The following is a 7784-nucleotide window of genomic DNA, read 5'->3' as shown; positions in this document are numbered from 1 at the left end:
GAGAAAAAAAATGGACCAAAGTTCCTGATGCCATTTAGAGATCAGCAAGAGCTTACTAGATGGCAGCCACTGGAAGGAGCACACAGGGGAATGTCATTGACATGAGCCTCAAGAAATTTTTACCCTGGGCCATGGGTCAGGGTGGAGGGGATGATGATAACAGCAGCAGCCATCTTGGGAGTCAAGCAGAAACCTAACTCCTGCCCAGCCCTGGGCTCCATGGCACAGAACTGCCTGCCACTATTTGTGAGTTGCCTGGGACAGAAAACCCAGCCTTCTGTTAAGGCGAGGAGTGCAGGCAACATTCTGGGAAGGCATCTGGGGTCTCAGACAGGCTGATGTGACAGGCAGGTGTGTACCAACACACAGCAGTTCTACTCTGTGCACGGCCACTCTTTTGAGCCTCCAGAATGTTCCCCCATCTCGTGACCACCCCTGGGGCTTCCCAGTGAGCCCAAAAACTAAAGGGGTAACACCTGGTAGCAGAGGCTTCTCTGAATTACACGGAGCCATGCCTGCGTGATAGCCATTTTCCTTTCTGCTTGGTTGGGGCCTGCCCACACCGTTTTGGTTCTCAAATATCCTGAGTATCACCCCGCACATAAGCAGTTTGTGAGGAACAGAGGCTGGCACGCGCAGCAGGCAGGGCTGCCGAGGAGAAGCTACACAGAGAGGCTGGAAGATGACAGTGGGGAAAGAGGCTGCACGTTCAGGGGCCCGAGGGTGACAGGGATGGGAGGCCTGGTGAGCAGACTGGCCTTGGGTGTGAAAGGACTTGTCCGCCATGCCATTTGACTCCCTGAGAAGTGGCTGGGCTTGCTTGGTTGGCCCTAAAGCAGCTGTCCCAGGAGGGAAGGCTTGGCCTAGTCCCAGAGCTGAAAAGATTGAAAGAAGAGTTCAGTACTTGTGAGGGGGAGGAAAAGACACTGTGCTTGGTTCTGCTTAGAGCTACTATAGCATTGACTTAATTGTATTTTATTTCTAATCCTTCAAGAAGCATACTGTCACATTTAATAAGCCTGCAGACTTGATTCACCAGAAGATTTTGTTCCTGCCCACTCTGTATAAATTTTCTTAATTTCTATTTTTTTTTTTTTAGACTGAGTCTCACTCTATTGCCAAGGCTGGAGGGCAGTGGCATAATCTTGGCTCACTGCAACCTCTGCCTCCTGGGTTCAAGCGATTCTCCAGCCTCAGCCTCCCAAGTAGCTGGGATTACAGGGGCGCACCACTACGCCTGGCTAATTTTTCTATTTTTAGTAGAGACGGGGTTTCACCATGTTAGCCAGGCTGGTCTCAAACTCCTGACTTCAGGTGATCCACCCACCTTGGCCTCCCAAAGTGTTGGGATTACAGGTGTGAGCAACCACATCCGGCAATTTTCTTAATTTCTCTGTCCCTCTATGGAGGGAGAGGAAACATGAAACAAAAGCAGTTAATGCTTTTATGCGTTCTCTTTGACCCTGCAGTCTTAATTTTTTCCGACTTGGCGGCATCTAGCAAGATCAAAGTGAGTTTCAGCTGTGTTCAGCCACAGAGCTCCACAGTCTTGCACTGCAGCCGTTGCTAGCACAGAGCCAAATGGGCTCTGTCTGGACTCTCTTCTGAAATGTAGCAAACACAATTGCCTTTGACAAGCACAGCTGAGCAGCATATTTAAGAATATCAGAATATTAGGGGTGGGAAAGACCTTCATAAAATTAAGATAAAATTTGTGTTGACTAGGGTCCAGTCTTGGACAGGGTTAAGCTTCCAAGTAGGTAAACCATGAATGACAGGCAGTTAAAAAGAACATTCTAGTTGGTACCTACAAGGTAACAGTATAGGTGCCACCATAAGAAAAACGAAAATTTTAAAATCTAGAGATAAAGCTAGTTTTACTTTGGTTTTATTTTTAATTCAATTCTGTTCAGGATGCTGGTTAGAAAACCTCCATATATGAGAAACAGTGAGAGGCAAACTCTTTTGTGCCGTAGAATGTTCTCGACATCAAAAAAGAGCACTGGAAGCCTTCAACATTTCCTGTTTATGTTGCACAGATCAGAGGTTCACACAGAAACCACCTGCCCACGTGGCCCCTGCTGGTGGTTTCCCAAGCCCCAGCTTTCCTCTGCAGTCCCGTCTCACACTGCTTTCTTCTGATGAAGTCTGGCGAAGTCCTTGGGAGAGAAACCAATGAGATAGCAGTTATCCTGTGAGAGCTTTGTGGTTCCTACTGAGGGATTGCCCCCACCTGCCTCAGCCACGGGAGAGCAAAGAGGGTCTTGAGTCCTACCTAGAGCGCCACTTGATAAAAACACCTGATAACACAGGTACACCTGATGAACACAGGAAGCTATGCCTTTGTGAAAACAGCAACAGCGTTCTCCTGGAGCCCAGAGCCAGAGCGGGGAGAGACACACGAAATGAGGGGTGGACGTGTGTGTGTATGTGTGTCTCTAATAACAAACTTTGTTTTGTTTTGTTTGAGACAGAGTTTCACTCTTGTCACCCAGGCTGGAGTGCAATGGCGTGATCTCAGCTTGCTGCAACCTCCACCTCCCAGGTTCAAGTGATTCTCTTGCCTCAGCTTCCCGAGTAGCTGGGATTACAGGTGCCTGTCACCATGCCTGGCTAATTTTTGTATCTTTAGTAGAGACAGGGTTTCGCCATGTTGGCCAGGCTGGTCTCGAACTCTTGACCTCAGGTGATCCACCTGCCTTGGCCTCCCAAAGTGCTAGGATTACAGGCATGAGCCACTGCACCCGGCCTAACAATGAACTTTTTAAAGAAAGGGTTCTGAACCTAAAATGAAAAGAGGAGGCCAGGCGTGGTGGCTCACACCTGTAATCCCAGCACTTTGGGAGGCCGAGGCAGGTGGATCACCTGAGGTGAGGAGTTCAAGACCAGCCTGGCCAACATGGTGAAACTCCATCTCTACTAAAAATACAAAAAGTAGCTGGGCATGGTGGCATGTGCCTATAATCCCAGCTATTTGGGAGGCTGAGGCAAGAGAATCTCTTGAACCCAGAAGGCAGACTTTGTGGTGAGCCGAGATCACGCCACTGTACTCCAGACTGGGCGACAGAGCGAGACTCCATCTCAAAAAAAAAATAAATTAAATTAAATTAAAATGAAAAGAGGAAATACAGTACCTGCTGTAGTTTATTTATGCAATAAACTAAGCAATCGACAATACCTAGAAAAGGACCTCAATAAAGATTTCTGACTGGTGACAGGACAATTTCCTCTTTTTAATGCATTCTTTATTGACTCAGCAGTCTTTCTTATTTCTATTATTTCCTTTCCAGCATTATAGCTGCTAATGCCTTCCTTAGCCATGCAGAACAAGATATATAGTCAAATTGCTTTCCAAGAAATTGATGTTGTTATGGGCACCATTACTGAGGAGGTCGAATTCAGGAACAGTTCACTCATTTATTCTCTGATTCAACTGTGAAAGGAAAATAAATCTTGGGACCCTAAACTCACTAAGCCAAAGGGGAAAAGTCCAGCTGGGAACTGGGTCTTGCACACCTGCCTCCCATTTTGTTCCTAAATAGAGAGCTACAAGATAAAAAAGCTACAGACCTCCCTCACAATTTGCCCACAGGGAAATTCCTGTGGGCTCCCAGATCTTTACTCTAAAACAGTTCTGTTGAATCTCACCCTGGCAATGTACATTGATAGCTTATCTTTGCAGGTATGGGGCAAAGGACAGAAATCAAAGATATCCCTCTGCTTACCTGAGACAAAGACATGTCTGATTGCTTCCTTTGCCCTATGTTTATGTTATGTAAAAAATGCAGACTCGTTGAATGTATAAGTGAATGTATAAGTGACTGTACCTCTACCACCCTCTCACGTGTAAATGGCTGATCAAAGACTCAAAAGAATGCAACTGCTTGCCTCTTATCCACCCACACCCTTTGTAAAAAAAACTTTCCTTCTGTTTCTCCAATATTCATTTTTTCCCTTTAAATATTGAGGTCCCCAGACCCTCTTTGGAAAAAGCATGTACCACAGTTCTTCCGGTGGATCTGTGTTCTTTCCTGAGCACATCCTTAACCTTGGCAAATAAACGTAAATGATTGAGACTCACCTTGGTCATTTTCTTTGATTTACATAACCAACATGTATCGAGGGCCTCTTACGGCACTGTTTTCATTAAGTTATGCTGTCAGGGGAGAAAGAGGAGGAAGACATGCACCTGCTCCCAAAGAGGCCACAGCAGAGGGACGGACACTTAAGAGAATGATGATATGATAAGATAGAGGAATGCAAACAGTTCCTTAGGATCTCAGTGAAGGTGAACACTAACTTGGCCTGCATGGAGTCAGAGAAGGAGATGACCTTTGAACTGGGGTAATTTAAGAGCAAGAATAGGGGATGGCATTTCACATAGATTAGTAAAGGCATGAAAAAGGGACACAATATGGGGTGCTCTGACACCCTGAGAAGGGCAGTGTGACTAGAGTGAAGAACATAGCGGAAAGCAAGTGGATGTAAAAAGAAAAGGAGACTAGAAAAACAGACAGGGCTGGATTGTGAAGGCCCAAGGGATTTGGACTTCATCCTAGACAATGAGCACACACGGCAGACTGAGTTCCTTGAGCAAAAAAAAAAAAGAAGGGCAAGTTCTTTTTTTTTTTTTTTTTTTGAGACGGAGTCTTGCTCTGTCACCAGGCTGGAATGCAGCGGTGCAATCTCACTGCAACCTCCGCCTCCCGGGTTCAAGCGATTCTCCTGCCTCAGCCTCCCAAATAGCTGGGACTACAGGCACGCGCCACCATGCCCGGCTAATTTTTGTATTTTTAGTAGAGACGGGGTTTCACCATCTTGGCCAGGATGGTCTCCATCTCTTGACCTCGTGATCTGCCCGCCTCGGCCTCCCAAAGTGCTGGGATCACAGGCAGGAGCCACCGCGCCTGGCCAAGAAGGGCAAGTTCTAATTGTTTGCCCAAGCCTAACACTGTGTGTGGCCAAGTGGAGTTGAATTTATAAACTAAGGATCATTGCATATCCCAATTTAAAAAAAAATATGACAGCAGTATGAAGATGAATGGGCAGTGAAGAAAGTGGAGTCCTCAGACCAATCTGGAGACAACAGTCAAATAAAATAATAAAATTACACATTTGAGACGTTTCAAACAAGAATGAGTGCTAACGAGCATAAGTACAATAGTAAAGTAAAAAAGTCTTCCAATGGTGACTTTTGACTATGTAGGCTTCAAAATATATTTAGGGTTTTCCATGAAGCATTTATAGCAACATCACATATGTTCTGAATCAAAGCCTATACTCCTTATCCCATTATGAGTTCATAAAATAACAAAACGCAAGATAATTTGGCAAAATTGACACAATTAAATTATAATACACGACATTGCTCCCTTACTTCTTGCAATAATAAACCAAACCAGTTAACACTTACAGAAAATTTACAGTCACAAAAGACTGAGTGATTTCTGGCAGGCACAAGGTAAATTCATAGCTTAGCCAAAAAACTAACTTATATTTCCTACTTACCATTCCAAGATTTGTTACACTGCATGTCCTGCCTTCTTCTTTCGTTTTTGCCTCATAGGTTCTGAAAGAATTGCCTAGAGTCTCTGAATTTAACCAGTTTTTAAAAGGATCAGGAAACATCTAGGGACTAATGAAATCTCTGTGTACCCTAAGGGGGCCTATGCTCTGTGAATCTTCTCAGAAAAGTATTTTGGCCACTTGGTTAAGGAATCCTTTCAGTAGATGTCTTTGAAGAGAAGAGAAACAGTGGAGCATTCCATGGTTGGAAATCAAAGCCATTTTTTTTTTAAGCAGAAAATGATTAATCTTTGTCCTTGGCTTTTTCTCTCTCTGAAACTTTCTGTTTTGTTTAAATGATCTTGCCCCTGCTACCATGAATTTCTACAACGTATTTAATACGACAAAATCTGTGATCTTCTCTTTCCGGGGAGGGATTACCTGAAAAGGAAAAGAACAATGTGCTATTCTTGGCAAGAAAAGAGTTGCTGCTGACTCAGTGGTCAAGAAGTCACAACTTTTGGGAATTTTTCCAGATGTTAGGCGGGGGCACTACCCACTTCTCTACTCTGTGGACCTAGCTGATGACTCAGGCAGGCTGGGTGAGCCAACCATGGAAGCCATGGTTGCTTTGGAATTCTGTCCTTGGTGGGAAACCCAATGGTGTTGTCCATAGCCATGTGTTCCAGTGAATGGAGAGCCAAATGACTCAGCCACGTGATGGGGTACAATAAAAGTGTCCCCTCTCCTCCTCCAAATATGTTGTGTTGGGTCAGGCAACCATGATAATGAAGTCTTCAAAAAGAGAGCAGAGATAAATGCCAGATTATCCTTAAATCATGTATATCTCTTTAAATATATGATTTGCCTTGAGCTCAATAGCTACTTCCAGAAACTGAAACCAGAATGAAAGATTCCACCTACAGTTCACCTCTTGGCAGCCAAACCCTCAACACACAGGAAATGTAACACCAATACAGCTAAATTCAGTGCTCGGGCTGTTTGGTCCAGATAACTTCCTACAGGAGCAAACCTCAGCAGAGGCACAGAAGGAAAGCTCTGTTTAGAGGCATTTGAAAATCTTATTTGGGCCACAATGAGGAATAAAGTAGTTCAACTATTCTGAAAGATAAGGAAAAGCAAGCCGTGTGTGGTGGCTCATGCCTATAATCCCAGCACTTTGGGAGGCTGAGGCAGGCAGATCACCTGAGGTCAGAAGTTTGAGACCAGCCTGGCCAACATGATGAAACCCCGTCTCTACTAAAAATACAAAAATTAGCTGGGTGTGGTGGCGGGCACCTGTAGTCCCAGCCACTCAGGAGGCTGAGGCAGGAGAATCACTTGAACCCAGGAGGCGGAGGTTGCAGTGAGCAGAGATTGTGCCATTGCATTCCAGCCTGGGCGACAGAGCAAGACTTTGTCTCAAAAAGAAAAAAAAAGCAGTACTGGCCCTCACAATTTTACAAACTATTTTTTTTTAGGTGCTACCAAAGTCATTTTCATCTGCATTCATTTGTTGTGGGTTTGGGAGTGGAAGAACCAGTACAGGAGACAAAAGTTTAACTCCTGATGAGGGAAATGCGTTTCCAAGGTTCTTCAAAGAACTCTTCATCACCTCCTGTTCCAATGTTTGTTAGTTAATTAACTGTAATAAAACACTTTATGTCATATGATCGCAGTGCCTTTTATTAGAGGGTCTGAAAGCAAGCTGTTGCTTAATTAAGGGCCTAGTCACAGTTGAGTTCAGGGATGCTGAACTCAGTGATGCTTCCCAGCCCAAGCAGGAACAAAGCAAATCTGCCCAATAATTTAGAACATACAGGGAAGTTTGTGTATTCCCTTGAAAACAGGATTGCCATCACTGACCTAGGCTCCTGCTGACAGGGCAAGAGACGCAACACAGGTGTTGAACACTGGGGTGGAAAGAACTCAGGAAGGGAAGGGAGGTGGCCATCCTGCTTCCCCTCGCTGAGAACCCTCTCTCTCTGCTCCATGGCTGGACAGGGCTGTCAGGGTGTAATGTTAGATCCACTGAGCAGTCCTGGCCTGGGAGGGAGAGACGGCACCAGTGGATATTTGACTGGGAACAAAGGTGGGGCCAGTGCCAACAGTGACTGTGCAGGCCCCTGGCTGAGGCAAATCCCTGGGGAACACATTCCACTCTGTGACCAGCAACCCTGTTTCCCTTTTCCCCTTCCAGCTCACTTCCCCTCCATTATCTCCATCCACATCCATTCCCACTGAGGCCCTGTTCTGTGCCAGGAACTCAGCTAGGAGCC

At 45.4% G+C, this 7784-nt stretch overlaps 1 long non-coding RNA gene across 1 annotated transcript; it reads right to left on the bottom strand.

Moving 5' to 3' along the window:
* Positions 1 to 1875: 1875 nt before the first annotated feature.
* Positions 1876 to 6295, bottom strand: LOC129058290 (uncharacterized). The gene is made up of 3 exons (XR_008523372.2): positions 6066 to 6295; positions 5509 to 5946; positions 1876 to 2159 (listed from the first exon to the last, which is right to left on the bottom strand). It is a non-coding gene; the product is annotated as an uncharacterized LOC129058290 (long non-coding RNA).
* Between the last annotated feature and the right edge of the window lie 1489 nt (positions 6296 to 7784).

The sequence above is a fragment of the Pongo abelii genome, chromosome 2, assembly GCF_028885655.2.
Source record: "Pongo abelii isolate AG06213 chromosome 2, NHGRI_mPonAbe1-v2.0_pri, whole genome shotgun sequence".
NCBI lineage: Eukaryota > Metazoa > Chordata > Mammalia > Primates > Hominidae > Pongo > Pongo abelii.
Note: the sequence above shows the minus strand (reverse complement) of the source record. Positions and strands in the feature narration are given on the sequence as shown.